The sequence below is a fragment of the Phacochoerus africanus genome, chromosome 6 (genome assembly GCF_016906955.1).
Source record: "Phacochoerus africanus isolate WHEZ1 chromosome 6, ROS_Pafr_v1, whole genome shotgun sequence".
Classification (NCBI taxonomy): domain Eukaryota; kingdom Metazoa; phylum Chordata; class Mammalia; order Artiodactyla; family Suidae; genus Phacochoerus; species Phacochoerus africanus.
Window position 1 is genome coordinate 23427428 of NC_062549.1, and position 16719 is coordinate 23444146.

Consider the following 16719-nt stretch of genomic DNA (forward strand, 5'->3'; position numbering starts at 1 on the left):
ATTGTTTTCCAACATTAAACTTCCAATAACTATTTCTTATTATAACAAGAATATGCACTCAGGCAAAAATTCAGGCAATTTATCATTCTACATTTTAGTGCTTAGACTTTGAATTTTACTAAGGGAAAAAAAATTAAATGGTATGATTACTGTCACTTAAATTATGTGTTTTTGCTCCATGGAGAAACCTCTACTTTGTGTTCATTGAGTTGTCTGCCTTAGATGTAGCCTCAGATTTTTTTCAGCAATATTAGTTTCAATATTTTAACCAGATTTTAAAAAAGAATTTGAAGGGAATGATACCAATACTCAGTTTTAGCATATTGGGATCAGGTTTTATTTTTAATTTTAGTATTTTTCCTAACAGCACTCAGGTCTTGTCATATCAGCTAATGGCTTCTGTATCTGTTTCTTTCTTTCTTTCTTTCTTTCTTTCTTTCTTTCTTTCTTTCTTTCTTTCTTTCTTTCTTTCTTTCTTTCTTTCTTTTTTTTTTTGGTCTTTTTGTCTTTTTAGGGCTGCACCTGTGGCATATGGAGGTTCCCAGGCTAGGGGTCCAATCAGAGTTGTAGCTGCCGGCCTACGCCACAGCCACAGCAACACCAGATCTGAGTTGCGTCTGCTAGCCACACCACAGCTCATGGCAACTCTGGATCCTTAACCCTCTGAGCAAGGCCAGGGATCGAAACTCATGGTTGCTATTTGGATGTTTTTCTGCTGCGCCATGACAGGAACTCCTATATCTGTAACTGTTTCTATTTCCTTCCATCATCAGAGTTTTAGCCAGAAATATGGCTGCATAAAAATGAAGACTTTATTTCACAGTCTTTCTTGCATCTAGATGTGATTATATGACTAAATTCAAGCCAAAAAGGATGTCAGTAGAAGCTCCATGTATTAGCTGCCAGAAGTCTTCCTTTGCTCTCATCTTTCTTGATTTCTCTAAACAAATGCCTGGAGCTTGGAATCATTTCAAACTATGAAGAATACCATCCCTGAGTGAACATGGAATTTGCCTAGGTCCCTGGCAGGATCCATGACATAACACTGGACCACCTTCTCAGACTGTGACATGCAATACACACACACACACACACACACACACACACACACACACACACACACACACACACAAACTACTTCTATTTTGCTTAATCCATTTATTTATTCACTAGCAGCCAAACCTAATAATATACATGTAGAGGAGGATTGGTTGGGAAAGTGGAGAAGAGGAAAGCCTCATTTGGGCTTATAGCTTTATTATAGGAGAAAAAAACATTCTAAGAATAATGCATGCTATATTCTGCCATTGTTTTCCATATGAAGGATTTATGACTGTTATTCAAATATCAATAATTCTTAATGAATACATTTATAAATAAGATTTAAGCAAGTGTATGGAAAAACCATAGGCTGAAATATTTAAAACTGCAGGCTACAAGATTCATTATCCAGATTTGCTGCTTACTACAGTGTTATTAGGTCGGCGGCTACAGCTCCGATTTGACCCCTAGCCTGGGAATCTCCATATGCTGTGGGTGTGGTCCTAAAAAGACACAAAAAAAATTTAACTGTTATTACAGCTTCCTTTTCAGAGCTTCAGTTTCCTTAGAGTATAGTGCATCTAAATGAAGAGCTTTGAGGTATAAGAAGATGATGTACTTAAAGGGTACAACAAAGTGCCTGTGCCTGGTAGGTCCTTAATGCTTGTTAGTTCTCATTGGTTTTCCTCTAATGCATAAAGATTTTGTACTAAATACTGGAAGTGGGAGTAGAAGGATGATGATGAAGATGATGAAGATGATGGTGATGATGATGAGGATTGTAACAACAACATAAAAGTATAATTTCTACCTTAGAGAAACTTATACCTTGTTTAAGGGAAGAAAGACAATAATTTGTTTCCACCCTTTATAAAAAATCACCCAGCATTCTTACTGAGATAAGAGTGAGATTTCCCGTCACTCCAAGGTTTTTTTCTCTCTCTTTGGACCTCCCTACTAATGACCAGTGTGGCAACTTAACAGAGAGGTATCTACAGAATTGTCCTAAATGTGGACACATACAATGCCTTTAGTTCTAGGTCAGACCAAGTTGTTTGTTCTAAACAGTTTTTTTTTTTTTTAACTAAAAGATAACCTAATAGAGATATACAGTAAGTTGCAGCCTCGATTGTAATATTTGATGTAGTTTCTCTCTGAAGCTCATTGTCCAGAACTTACATGGAATACTCAAATTGCCCCCAAATCACCTGTGGCACTATTGAAAAGGTAGATGACAGTCCTACTGAATTCATATCTCCCGGAATAAGAAATTCCCATTGCATTAAGATGTCAGGATATTTTGACAGTTAGCCACGTTTGGGGAGCGGTGTGTAGTTTAGTAAATAGGTGTTGGCCTATCTCAGTGAGGCAGACAGAGGTCACCTCTCCCCACACTATAGGATCTCTCTCATTTAGAATCCTTTTGGTGAATTTTTCTGCCAGTCTCCTTTCTTATACCAGAATCACCTCCTTCTCAAGATACTTAATCCTATAATTTCCGCTCTTTCATGGAAGGCTTTTTCCTATGGCAAGGATAAAACCTAGCAATGTAATCACAAAAGATTAGTGTTTTATACAAATAGGAAAAAACAACTACTTTATAAGATATAGTTACCTTGTACCATGGCTCTTATACTTTTCTATGCATTGGAATCACTTGACGGTTTTGTTAAGACTGTTTGCTGGGACTCATCTCCAGAGTTTCTAATGTAGTGGCTCAGGATGGGGACCTAAAAATTTATATTTCTAACAAGGAACTAGGGGATACCGATACTTTGTGACCAAGTTCTACCACTTAAGAATCACTGAAAGACAAAAGACAAAAGATCATATGTGATAAATGAATATAGTTTGTGCAAAAGTGGGAGAGATTCTAGTTGCTCTGTTCATCAAAGGACATTTCCCAGATAAGTTAAACTTGTAGAAACAAGGGGAGAGACAGATGAAGATGAAAATTTCAGGAAGGAACAGTGTGATTGGAAGCCATGTGTATTTCAGATACATATCAAAGGAGTCTTGATGAAGTATAAAGTTTGCAAAAGGAAGAGATGGGAGACCTTGTAAACTAGAATGATTCAAGGTTTAGCTGTGATTATGAAGAGTATTAAGTAAATATAACCATAGAGGACAGAAAAACTGATGGACCTTGAAGTCAGATTAACAACAATCCCAGTTATAACTACCTGATCTTGGGAAAATTTTTCAGCTTTTATGAATCTCAATATATTCTTCAGTAAAATGACTTATTTCCTGTGTCCAGTTGGAAGATTTAATGATAAAATACATATTTAGCACTTGACACAATACCTAGGCCATAGTATTTAATAAATGTCAGCTTTATTTGCTACTGTTTTTTTATTATCCTGATTATATAGTTTTTCACCACTGACCTCCACTTGGGTGGTTAAAGTCCAGTTATGAACCAGAGAATTTGATAGTTAAGATTTCATATTATTGTGGTGTACTAGCTGGGCAGTATTTCACCATAAATTCATGTTTATTTTCTTTTTTAAAACCACATAATTCAAAACCTTGTTTTAACATTATCTAGGTTTTTCATGATTCTAACATTTTAAAATATCTCTTTTAAGGTGAAAATATTTAACGGTTTAATGAAAAGCAAAGCCTCTTAAAATGGATAATTTAATATATTAATATGGTTAATATATACCTTGAAAAGCTGAAAAAATGTGTATTATTTTAGCTTTGGATAGCAAAATAAGAAAGACCATTTACTTCATTATCTTTGAAGTACTGAAGGTATTCATAGGAGTGGTTAAGTATATGAAGATGGGCTTTCCTATGAAGAGAAAATTCTGTTTTATGATTTGAATGCATCGAGCTTGGTTATTTTTGTTTATTTTTTGAACTAATTAAATTATTGTGAAAAAAAGTGATTCCTCCAATTCTCTTTATTTTGCCTAATTTTCAGGGTGTTTGTTTCTTTAGAGGAAAATTTACCTTTTATATGTGGAAAAGTGTTTTCCTTTAGAAAACCATGAGCCTATTTTTAAAGGGCTTAAGACCTATATTTTGGACAACGTAGGAGAACAGATAATGTAAAGTCCAGAAAGCCCTTGCAGTTCTGGGCATAAACAATGATGTTCTAGAACCAGCTAATACTGGTTTAGGGAATTGATTGTTAAGTTCTCATGTGTAACAAATTTGTTGAGAGTCAGTTGTGAAAACAGCTATTATGTTAAAGATTTTAAATTTCATTGAGTTATATTAGAAAGAAAAGTAATAATTATTCAAAATCAAGTCCTACTTTTTTTCTATTAGCTATGTTTTTGAAGGTATTTATGTCTATTGTATAAATATAGTGATAATACTACATAATGGCATGTACTGTGCTTTTCCCTACTCATCATTCAGTGATATAATGTTGGTGCCTTGACACTGGCCATGCTGAGAGTAACAATCCTTTTATCGTGCAGAAGTTCTCAACTGTTACAAATCAGGGCTGACAGCTCCTCTTCCACCCACCTGGTTAGGCTATAAAGGCATAGCCTAAAAATGGTGCTTGCTTATGGTCTGAAATATTATGTGTGTGTATTTGATTTATCATCATCATCTAAAATTTAAAAAATGTTTTAATTATAGTTGATTTACAATGTTCTGTCAATATCTGTTGCATAGCAAAGTGAATATATATATATATATATATATATATATATATATATATACATATATATTCCCTTTCTTATATTATCTTCCATCATGGTCTATCCCAAGAGATTGGATATAGTCTATAGTCCCAATGTATAGTTCCAATGAATATATGGTGCTATACAGCAGGACCTCATTACTTATCCATTCTAAATGTAATAGTTTGCAAATTCCCAGTCCATCCTACTACTTCCTCCTTCCCCTTGGCAACCATAAATCTGTTCCCCATGTCTGCGAGTCTGTTTCTGCTCTGTAGATAGGTTCATTTTTTTTGCCATATTTTAGATTCCAGATATAAGTGATATTATATGGTATTTGTCTTTCTCTTTCTGACTTACTTCACTTAGTATGAGCATCTTTAGTTGCATTTATGGTTGCTGTAAATGGCATTATTTTGTTATTTTTGTTTCTGAGTAGTACTCCATAGTGCCTACGTATCACTTCTTCTTAATCCATTCATCTGTTGATGAACATTTTTGTTGTTTCCATGTTTTGGCTAGTGTGAATAGTACTGTAATGACAATAGTGGTGCATGTATCTTTTTCAATGAAAATTTTATCCCTATATATGCCAGGAGTGGGATTGCTGGATCATATGGTAGTTCGACATTTGGTTTTCTGAGGAACCTCCATACTATTTTCCATAGTGGCCATACCAACTTACATTCCCACCACATCTTCTCCAGCATTTGTTATTTGTAGACTTATTAATGATAGCCATTCTGACTTGTGTCAGGAGGTATCTTTTTATAGTTTTGATTTGCATTTTTCTAATAATTAGTGATGCTGTGCATTTTTTTTTCATGTGCCTGTTGGCCATCGGTATGTTTTATTTGGAGAAATGTCTATTTAGGTCTTCTGCCCATTTTTCAATTGGATTGTTTGCTTTTTTGCTGTTGAGTTCTATGAATTTTTTGTATACTTTGGAGATTAAGCTCTGTCAGTTTCATCATTTGCAACTATTTTCTTGTATTCTGAAGGCTGTCTTATTTTATTAATGGAGGATTCTCGATAAGTTCTATTATGGGAAATTATTAGACTATGTGCAAAATCAGAGAAAAAATGACTAGTTCCCACCTAATTAGGACAGAATATTATCTGCATGAAGGCATGTATAGAAAGTTAAGATTAAATTATTGAACTGAGTATAAACTGGGCTCTTTATATTGTATGTTGTCCTTTTTTTAAAAAAATTAATTAAGGTATAGTTGATTTACAATGTGTGCCAATTTATTCTGTACAGCAAAAGTGACCCAGTCATATGTATACATATACACACATCCTCTTTCATATATTATCTTCAATCATGGTCTATCCCAAGAGGCTGGATATAGTTCCCTGTGCTGTACAGTAGGACCTCACTGCTTATCCATTCTGAGTGTAATAATTTGTATATACTAAATTTAACCAAAAAATAAAGCAGGAACTTGAAAGCTATCAGAGCATACCCAAATCAGAATCTGAAATTTCTCTTTTCCCTGTAGAAACGTAGAAATGACAGAATTTAATTCAATATGGCTTTATAAACTAACACTGATTTTCAATAATAGTTGAGCACATGTTGATAAAACCTCTACCTCAATGGTCATTGTGTAAACATAAACTCACATAGTTACTAGATGATTTGTACTATAGTTCTAGTCAGAAATGACAATTATCTACAGCGCTCCATATTCTGCTTCCTTTAGAAGAGTATACACCATGGAGAATGCACAAGCTCGTGGCTAGCAACACTGGGAAACCATTGCTGCCCCTATGATTGAAGGGGCAAGGAAAGGAAATGGTTACCATGCCCCAGAAACAATAGCTGTATGAAGGGTACACCTGTGTGGGAGAAAGTTCTTTAGGCAGGGAGAGAGAGGAAGGAATAAATACCCTGATCTCACTCTCCTCCTGCCCTCCTGTCTCCTACTGGTGTCTCCTATTTTCCAAACTCAAATTTTATCCAGAGAATAAAGGAGCTTCTAGATTTAGTCCATAAATATCCACCATTTGGACAGTGGCAGGATGCAAATAGTGGATTTGGAATGGAAAATGAAGTGTCTGTCAGAATAAGAAGGCAAGTTAGCCAACATCTATTAATCATTCACTGTAATCAGAAGATCTTTGGAAGCCAAAGTGAATAACAGACACCCATTCCTCATAAAAAAAATCAACCTAATGAAATAGGCATAAGAGAAGTCAGAGTATTATTACATGACAACAATTAAACATTTAACAAGCTAAACTGACAACAGGAGCTTTTACAGGAACTTTGCCTTATGGCCATTAGATGTGTGGGGAAACTACAGCAACAATGTTTAAGAGGAGGCCAAAATACCAGACATGGAAAAAAATGGGGGAATGGAAACAGGGTAAATGAATGAAGTGAGAGTCACAGTCTCTGAGGGTACAGCTTTGTGTACCTCTGACTTTTAGAACCATTTTCTTGTTTCACATAAGTAAAAGCAAATGAATAATTAAAAAACATTAACAGATAGATGTTAGAAAAGTGCTAATATCAATGAAGATATTGTGGAATAAAAAAATTCAGATATCAAGAAATACCTGTAAAAATAATTAATTGTTTCAAGTTAGTGAAGTTTCTGCTTTAAAATTTTGTTTTCATTTCACATTACATATTTTTGAAAAGTGCTAATGGGTGCCATACATTAATCATTTAGAAATACTGATTATTTTATAAATAAACATATAGGTAACATTACTTTCATTTTTAACATTTAATATTTTGTAATGTGCCTTTTAAAATGTACAATAGCTAATTCGTGTGTAAAATCATGTTTCACAGCAGTTTAAATGGTAGCAAAAACTTAATTATGATCACAATTTTATTATAAATTCTAAAATTTATAAAATAATTTCATAAGAAAACCTTTACAGGAGTTCTAAATTATTTCATATGAAAAGCTTTACTGAATTATTTTTCAACTCTGTTCAGTTATTGTGTTTTCAGTTTCCATGACTTGTTTCAGTTCAATGTTTGCCCTTAGTATAAAATAGCAACTCTTTGTTATTGGAGAAAATAATCTAGAGAATGTGAACATGAGTTGACTTTCTAGCTTTACCTGGGCAACTGGAAGTTCCTCACCTGCTCCCTTGTCTTTGGAACATATGTTCTGCACATGGTTCCCATAATGGGATCCATTTTCAAGGACAAAGCCATGAGAGAGCAATGTGTTGTTAAGACTACCAAGGTGGTAAGGGTGACGGGATCCAGTTAAGGCCTCCAAATAAACTTTTAAGATTCTGGCAGGTGGGCATAGCGATCTATTTGTCTTATGTAGATAAACCTTGTAAGTAAATCCCCTTGCTTATTAAAACTGCCACCTATCAATCTGGAGGAATCTGCCTCCTTCTTAAGTTTCTCCTTGCCCTCCATGTACTGGAGCCAGGTTCAGAATTCACCCTGGAATTTTCAAATCAACATTTGTGTGTTTGTTTAGTTTTTTCATGGGGAGGAAATTGAATGAAAAATTTGATTTTCCCCCCTGAGTACAGAGGTGAGAAATGATTCTCAAAAAAAGATTTCTAGTGCACCTGGAAAACTTTATAATCTTTAAGGGGTATGCATTTGTTACCGTGCTGCAACTGGTTCTTTTAACGTATTTCCTATACAAATAGTAAGTTTTTGGCTCTGAATTCAGTAGTTTAAGTGTATTTTCTCTTTGTTCAAATTAAGTCTTTGTAAACTAGTTTGACTGTGGCTAAGAGAAAATTTGAAGCAGAGTCTGTGGAAAAGTTTTTATCACCTTGAGATCTGAATGGTCATTTCAGTTCACTACAAGACCTCACGGTCACTTCGTTTAGACATTGTTTCTCTTAACTACTGCAGTGGATTTTACACTGGAATTTGCATTTCAAGTTGTTGAGATCTTGAGACCCAAAAGAGCATATAGCCTTTTTAACTGCCCTTTATAAAATGAAAACAAGTTACTTTTTACATACTAGGTTAGAAATGTATTTTAGATTAGTGATTCACAAGGTGTGCTTTATTGAAAATATTTAAAACACAGAGAAAGAGGGATGAAGAGAGAGGGAGAGAGAGAGAGATCTAAACACTTTTCATTGAATGCTAAATCGAATTTTATCTCTTTAGTGTCTCACTCTCATCAGCTTTTGCCCAGTCAATCACCAGGTAACCTGGTGCAGCTAACCTAAGATTTTCCTTGCTGCCTGAAATTCAGCTCATATTCTTATTTCCTGTAAACATGGGTATTGATCATATTTTATGCTGGGACTCAACATTGGCTGTTTTGGTTATCAGGGTTTGATTTTGGCAGCCAACAGTATCATTGATTCAAGCTGAAAATTGCTTTGCATGATAGATCTGTCTGCTTCACCATGGAAAGATGGAAGGTGTCTTCAACCCTGAATTCACTCTTGGTCATTTAATGACCATGAAAAGTTTACAGAAGAGGGAGTATGTGACAGGATACCAATAATCCAGTGATGATCCCGATGATCAACAGCACAATTGCAAACCTCAGTTCTACTGATATTTTAGATGAGGAATTTTTGTTGTAGGGAGAAATGCATTGTAAGATGTGGAACAACGTCTTTGGCTTCTACCCAGGAGTCAGTACCAACCCGTTTCAACCAAAGTATGACAATCCAAAATATCTCTAGACATTGGTAAATTTTTCCCCAGTTGACAAAAAGAGATCTTATCTTTGGCTGCTGTGTATAGCATTCCTGGTACAACAGTATGGATTGGATCTTTCCTCCTTTCTCCCTCCTTCCCTCCCTTCCTTTCTTCCTTCTTTCCTCCCTTCCTTCTTTTCCATTCCTTTCCTTTGAGAAATGTAACACATTTTTCTGGTTTAAAAAACAAGTGGTTGTAATTGTATTTCTCTGTATCATACTCATATAGAGAAAATGTTATTTGACATTGGCTGGAGGGCAAAAAATGTAGTATACTTCTAACTCAATCTTTACATGATAACTCAATTTTTTAAAAATAACATTTTTTTATTGGATACTATTAGTATCAACAGTATTGTGCACTTAGTGGATAATAGTGCAACTAGTGGATACTATTACTTCTTTTAGTAATTGGAATCTTTAAAACTTATACGTGTCTCCCCCACTAGATGTTATATGAGTAGGGACTATGTTTGGAGAATTTGTGAATATTCACTGTTCATCACTGTGTTAAATGTGTTAGAAAAATATTTGAAGATTTATCATTGATCCTTAAAATCTCTTCTCTCCTCAATTTAAGTACCTACAAAATTTATGATCCCTATACTTCTAGTTCAGGAGGACTACAAAAATACTTTTATATGTTTGAGGCACTGGGCACAAAAATAAAATTGAAATATCATTTGTATAAGTCAAAGTCGACGTATGAGATAACTTCTTTGTTAAAGGTTCAAGATGATGTTGGCTATGGATAAAATACTGTGAGTTTGATGTGAAGTAGTGTCTAAGGATTGTTAATTTGTTATACTAATTTTAAGTATTCAGATGAGGATTAAAGTGACTCCTATATATGGTAAGGGCAGGGCACCTGTTATATATAATAGTTATATATAATAGTTTGTGATAATCTAGATTTAAGGCCAATTTCTATGTAAAAATTGGGTATATAAAAATTTAGCAAACCATTTTAAAATATAGAATTATCATGGACACTAATATCTTAGAATTTGGCTCTGGGTCTATGAGCCCAGAAAGACACCAACAAGCACAACTTTTTTTAGGGGTGGGATGGAGGGGTTCTCTTTATCTTTCAATATGGAGTAAGCTGTTAGAGATAATGTCCTTCTTTACTCTGTCCTAATGGTCCATCACTGTGAGTAGAGACACAAAGCCTCATCATGGTTCTTGATTTGTTCCTAAATTTCCTTGGATAAAACTGTTACCTACAGAGGAAAATAAAGGAACAACAATATCTCTATTTAAACCCATGAGACTGGCACATGCATACACAATATATGTTTCTTGGGAGAATAGAAGGAAGAAAGGAAGATAGGAATGAAGGAAGGGAAAAAAGAAGGGGTGAAGGAAGGTATAGGAAATAATAATTACTAAATCCATGTTATTCTCTTGAATTGAAGTACTCTGACAAACCCTCAATGAATATTTGGTAGCTCATGCACACAATCTGCTCATCTTCTAGAAAGAATGTTGATTTAACATAAATGCATGATGAACGGAAGTCTGAAAAGAAAGAAAAACTTATTTACATGTTGTTTTTACGGGTTCAAAATAAAAACCACTACCCATTTAAATTCCTACAAAAAATTTCTCATTAAAATTTTTATGGAGACTTTGAACAGAGACAAGTATCACAAAATCACACCCACCATCCTCAGTGTCTCAGTGTGAATTATTATTGAGTTGTTAACCTCATAGTCTTCTATGTTTTGACTTGGAGTTAGAGGTTGAAAGGGATAGAGATTCTCCTAGTCTTTCAACTCACTCCTTAAATATTTATTAGTATAGCTTTAATTTCTTCCTTCTGTTCCTCTCTGTTGGTCTCTTGAGTTTTCACATCTAGATGCTTAATTTTAGCTCTGGTCTCCTCTCCCACCAGTCTTCACCCCAAATATGAAGATTTGTAATATTGCCTCTGTTTTCTGTCCCAAATCTTCCTTCTATCCTTTTTATTTTTCTCATCTGAATTCTCTGATATTTTTGTCAGTAATTTTAATTAGAGTTTGGGAAGAGTTATTAAATTTTGTTTGATTGTTTCTTATTGGGGGGTGTGTGTGGAAAGGGTGGGTGCTTTCTTTGCAGCAGCTCTAACACTTGAGGAAGGATTGGAACCTAAAGAGCACATTATGCCAACTTTTCTTACAGGAATGGTTTTAGAATGCACTGCCTGCAGAGAAAGCATTTGTTTTTCAAAATTATTTACTATGAAATCAATCAGATCACCAGTGCACTGTTACCATGGGCCATCTGCTGGAGATAGAAACAGCTTGTCACACATAACCCTTATTTATATCGGTGTTTCTTTTAGGGAATTTTAACTGTATCTGTCTCTCAACAGGGCATTCTTAGGTCATCAGTAGGTTAGTTGTTGTCTGGAGATTAGGAGAGGGAGGAAGAACATTCAAACAAAATTACTACCCCAAATGTAGCCTTTTTCCTGAGCTAAATTGACTCAATTTAACTACAGATGGGGTTTAACCAGTTAAATTCTTGTGTTTAAGCTCTCATGAGTCACCAAGGTACTAGAGATGAGAATGCACAGAGCCTGAAGTTTCCAGCTCATTGCTCAACCTGCTGAGTCGTACTGTTTCTTTATTATTCTATACACAAAAATGATGGTGCACAATGATGCTGTACTAATGTATACTCCACATCTGCAGGTAAGCATTAAAAGTTGGTGTAATCAGATTGAAATTAACATAGAAATCTGGCAAGCTACAGTCTATGACAAGGTGGCAATAACCCTTTATCTTTCTGTAAATTACCATCACAGGTAAACTTGGTTTACTCAATCAGTTTTAAGAAGGTACTAAGGACTTTACTGAAACAAAAACTCCAGTAGTGAATGAGACATATTTGTTTCTGGAATGGTGTGGTAGAAAGAAGCTAGTATTGTCGGGAGACCTGATTGGATCCTTGTAGTGCTAACTTGTGCTGTGTGATCTTAAAGAAGTCCCCATTGAATTACTTAGTTTTAAATTTCATCTATAAAACAAGATACTATCTATCTGATAAACTCATTGTAGTGCTAGTGCATATAAAGACTTTGTAAGGTGAAACAGTGTTATAGTATATTATGTTGAAATACACTTAAATATGAGTACATTTGTTTCTGTAGCTTTGATCCTAAAATTTCCGCTGATACATGAAAGGTTCTGGATGTATTGAGCTGAACGTTAGATATAGCAGTGATATTCATTATTAGCGTTCACCATCAGAAACATTGAGGAATACTGAATTATATGGTAATAAAAGAACTTAAAAGATGAAGTACATAATAGCTGTTATGATCTAGTGGAGGATATTTTGTCCCATAAATAATCACAAAGTAACATTTTGATTCATGGTTTTGGATATATTTTCTAATATCTATCTAGCATATTAAAATATTTTTGTAACATACTCTTAAGCCAAGAAAATCAGAAGTCTTTTTTGTTTTCATACCACTTGGCAGTGTTCAGCAGATTGTTATACTCCATTGTGGAGAATTTGAAAATGACTTTATGCTATGAAATTTTGAAGATGTTATTGTTGGCATATGGGATGGATTTTGGTGGTTGAAAAAACAGCTGAAATTTTACATGTAGGCAAAGGGATTCCCTTTATGACTGAAATGCATAAAAATAAATGTCTTTCAAATTTCTGTGTAATTTTTCTACATTTGGTAAATGTAGGAAGATGGGAAAATCTAATTATAATTTACAATCATTAAATTAGGACCCTAATAACTTCATAGTAACTCTTCTAGAATGTACTGATATCTCTTTTAGTTGCTGTTCTTGAAAGGTGCCAATATTTTTATCATCTACTCTTTTGTGAAAAAACATTTGCCCGGCAATTGAAATACGTTGACAGTTATGTTCTGTCAACATTTTTTTTTTTTTTGCTTGTGAATGGGAAACATTTTTTTGTGACGAAACGACCATGTTTTATTTTCAGTATCTATAATAAGATTGAGTAAACAACATAGAGTTTAGTGTGGTACATCATACAGCGAAGTTGTTTCTACCCATATTTAAACATATGTATAATTGTTCTGGGGCTTTATGATAATAAGTTATAACTGGAAGTGTAAGTAGTAAGCCTAAAGATGCATTCACCCATTTCACAGTTATTATGATTTTTTTTCCTCAGGAGCTTGGCCCTAACAAACTCCTGATAAAACAAACATCAAGTTAAGCAGCAATGTTATACCCTCACCTCCCTTCCTCAAGATAGACTTTTGATTACCATTCAAATGAATAGATTATATATCATTTTTAAAAAATAAAAAAATTGTTTTTAGGAGTTCCCGTCGTGGCGCAGTGGTTAACGAATCCGACTAGGAACCATGAGGTTGTGGGTTTGGTCCCTGCCCCTGCTCAGTGGGTTAAGGATCCGGCGTTGCCGTGAGCTGTGGTGTAGGTTGCAGACGCGGCTCGGATCCTGCGTTGCTGTGGCTCTGGCGTAGGCTGGCGGCCACAGCTCGGATTAGACCCCTAGCTTGGGAACCTCCATATGCCGTGGGAGCGGCCCAAAGAAATAGCAAAAAGACAAAAAAAAAATTGTTTTTATATGAACATTAATCTCTTTGTGGCTCATCTTTTCCTACCCTTTGGTAAAAAACATTCTTATTGTAGGAGTTCCCACTGTGGCTCAGCGGTAATGAACCTGACTAGTATCTATGAGGATGCAGGTTCGATCCCTGGCCTTGCTCAGTGTGGTTAGGATCTGGTGTTGCCATGAGCTGTGGTGTAGGTCGCAGATGCAGCTCCTATCCGACCCCAGCCTAGAAACTTCCATATGCCATGAATGAAGCCCTAAAAAGAAAAAAATAAAATAAAATAAAGAGTTCTTACTGTAAAGATTACGCATAGAATTCTGGATATGGTAAAACTTCAAAAATGTCCATTTGTACCCTATTAACCATCTTGCCTGCATATGTATAGTTTATAATTGCACTTCTCATTCATGGTTTTGAACTTCTCTTCTTACTAATATATTTTTTAAACATATTCGGAAATATTATGAAGCATTTCTTATGTGATTTTATATAATCTAATACTTTTGGTGAAACCTCAAGGAATCAGCAATCTAAATGGGAAAGAAGGCAGAATAGGGAGTGTTTTTAGGGAGTATAGGTAAATCTATCACTATAATAATTTTCTTTAATTATTGTCAATAAAATATCCTGAAATTGCTTTAATAAGGGAAAATCATCTGCAATAGTCTAAGATCTTTTTCTGAAATTTCTCTTAAATCTCCCCCTCCACCCCTTCCCCTCATCCTCTTATTTTTCATCTACTCTTGGCTGTTTTGTTGCATATTTTATTTATCTATCTATCTATCTATCTATCTATCTATCTATCTATCTATCTATCTATCTATCTATTTGCTTTTTAGGGCTGCACCTGCGGCATATAGAAGTTCCCAGGCTAGGGGTCCAGTCGGAGCTACAGCTGCCAGCCTATGCCACAACCGCAGCAACACGGATCTTAGCGGCAACCAACACGACCTACACCACAGCTCATGGCAACGTGCGATCCTTAACCCACTGAGTGAGGCCAGGCGTGGAAACCCACCTTGTCCTGGATACTAGTTAGGCTCATTACCACTGAGCCACAATGGGAACTTCCTTGTTGCATATTTTAGATAACTACCTTTGCTTGTTTATCAGATGGCTTATTGAATGAACTGGCTTTTCTACCTTATAAACACATTTGGTTAATTTTTTTCATAGAAAGTATTTTACCTCATCCAGATTTTCAGATTTACTAGCATGAAGTTTCAGAATGCATGCACACGGTTATTTTCCTTTTATTTTAAATTATGGATTATCACCTTTTTATCTTTGGTATTGTTTTCTGATTTTTGTTTCTGAACAGAACAGTTTCTGGTTCATCTATTTAATTCTATTTCCAAAAATATGCTCTTGAATTTATAGTTTCTCATGTTAATTTGTCATCTAGCTTATTAATAAACATTTACATATTTATTAATTTCCTCATGTTTTTGTAGAATAATTTCATTTGTGTATGTTTATTATTTTAGTGAGTATATTTAAATATGCTTTCAATTACTGTTTTGATTTTTCCTTTAATACAAATTTATTTAATGTAGTGTATAAAATATGTTGGTATTTGGAGTTTTTATTTTTAGCTATAAATAACACATATAATCCCTTCAGATTCTTATTTTCATTTCCAGGTTATGATGTTATCATGTTAATTTCTATATTATTTGTATATTTCTGATGGATACAGCATTATTTTGGATTATACCATTCATTAATAAAACATGATCAATTTTAATGAATTCTTATTTGTCCATGTGTATAATTAATTTATGCCCATTTTCTTCTGTAAAGAATTTTTATAAATTCCATTTGTAAATTATATCTTTTTCTATGCATTTACTTTTTTATCTTTATATAAAGTCACATTTTTTAGGTGATTTCTTTAAAACAGACTAGGTTAAATTTTATTTTCTGAGTTAAATCAGTAATTTTCATCTTTTAGTAGATCCACTTAACATGTATTTACATAAGGTTACATTTAGTTTTCCCTCTCTCATTTAATTTTTTTTCCTTTAAGAAAACTTGTCTTTGTTATTTCATCTGTTTTAGTTTTTCTTGTAGAATTGAGAAGCTATACAGACTGATTTAGATCTGCAATACATATTGTTACATTTCTACATACTACATTTATGTCTGTATTTCTCAAGCTAACAATTTTTTTTTCCTGTTTTTTGCCTTTTTAGGGCCAAACTCACGGCATATGGAAGTTCCCAGGCTAGGGGTCAAATCTGAGCTACAGCTGCTGGCCTACATCACAGCCACAGCAACACGGGATCAGAGCCTCATCTGCAACATATACCTCAGTTCATGGCAACACCGGATCCTTAACCCACTGAGTGAGGCCAGGAATTGAACCCACAACCCCATGGCTCCTAGTCAGATTCATTATCACTGCGCCACAATGGGAACACCTAACAATTTAAATAATTAGGTGAAATTGTATTTTCTTATCCCTTGCTTAACTAAAAAGCAAAACCAAACCAAACAAAACTGCTCAAGGATTTTTTGCCTTAATGTATTCATATTAAATTAAATTTATTTTATCGTCATAATTCCAATAATAAAAATGTTCTCTGCAGGAGCAATAATTGTACCTAGCAAATCATTTCTCAGTAAAAGTATTGAAATCATGAGTTTTTAAAGAAATGTTTATTTTGGGTCTTGGACAAGAGAAGTCTAATACTTTTTGTGTGCAAGAATAAAAAATAAAAAACAACATAAGTGCTCAAATACTGTGGGAGACAAAACACAAAGACATAAGAACCCATATTAAATCATGCTCATTGACTAAATTAC